Below are 1,269 nucleotides of genomic sequence, written 5' to 3' on the forward strand. Positions count from 1 at the left end.
GCTGCCTGACAAAAGTACATTTTAATAGTACTTATGAAGTTAGAGAAAAAAATACCAAATAACCAAGTAAAAATTTTTGCAGCTTGTAAAGGTTGCTGACTACAACCTCTGTACCAAAACAATTAAATCTTCTAAGATAAGTAAACCAGTAGACCCTCTCTGATACAGCAGCTCCACATACTCCAGAAATGAAGAACACAAAAGAAATCATAAAAAATAAAAAAATGATAATATATAAAAACCAGGCTCATGTACAATACACGAAAAGGCACAAGATGAGAGTAGTGGCGGCTGAAACAAATGACAGTGAACTAGGAACCACACCCATCATTCCAGTGAGCTACGCTTCTAACACAGGACCCGTCTGTCCCCTGACTTCCTCCTGCTAAGGAATGATCTCAGAAGACCCAATCATCCAGTCCCTTCCTACGCAGCAGCAATGTGTGAATAAAGCAGAACTGAACAGGGGCTCAGGGACGTTGTGAAATAAGAAGAAACACACACACTGGTCTGCTCCCAGGTTCCTCAGAGACTCCTAATACCTTGGAATTTTGGGTAACAGAAATGTGACATGTTCTGATGAGGCCACCTTTATGGTGTCCTGCATCCAGAAAGATGAAGCTATAATTAGAAGCCTGAAATGTTCAGCCCCAACCAACTTCCTCCAGGAAAGGGAGAGAGCTGGAGGCTGAGTTAACATCAATCATGCCCACATGATGACATCACCATACAAATGCCTTCATCGTGGGGTTAAGAGAACTTCCAAGTGCAGAGCACACATATGTGTGTGGAGGGTGAGGTACACAGTGAAGCGTAAATGAGCCTTGCCATGCGAGCCTCTTCATCTGGCTATTCATCTGTGTCCTCTCAAATGTCCCTTATAATAGATCAACAGACACAGAAAACGTGTCACTGAGGGCTGTGAGCCAGCCTAGCACCTCCTGAACAGGGCTTCAAAGACACCTCCAACTCTCCGGTGGTTGATCAGAAGGAGCGGTGACAACCTACCACGTTAGTGAAATATCAGGTGGGGAGCAGACTTGGGGTCGCAGCCCTCTGTCGGTAGGATCTGACCCTAACTACAGGTATACAGGGTCAGAAATGAAGCACAGGAAACCCTTTGATGGCCACCAAAATTTGATTGTTGGTGGGGAGAAACCCAACACATTTTGCTAACCAGAAGAGAGACATTCTGTGTTGAGTGGCAGGGGAAAACAGGAAAAACACTTTGGCTTTCTCTTATTTCAAACTGACTTGACCAGGCAGAGA

The 1,269-nt window shown here is 44.5% G+C and overlaps 1 protein-coding gene across 1 annotated transcript in view; it reads right to left on the minus strand.

Moving 5' to 3' along the window:
- Nucleotides 1-1,269, minus strand: part of LOC105888166 (zinc finger protein 480-like) — a 30,817-nt gene that overhangs the window by 18,625 nt on the left and 10,923 nt on the right. The gene's annotated exons all lie outside the window — the stretch shown is intronic.

This window comes from Otolemur garnettii, unplaced genomic scaffold (assembly GCF_000181295.1).
Source record: "Otolemur garnettii isolate 467f Iridium unplaced genomic scaffold, OtoGar3 scaffold00212, whole genome shotgun sequence".
Lineage (NCBI taxonomy): Eukaryota > Metazoa > Chordata > Mammalia > Primates > Galagidae > Otolemur > Otolemur garnettii.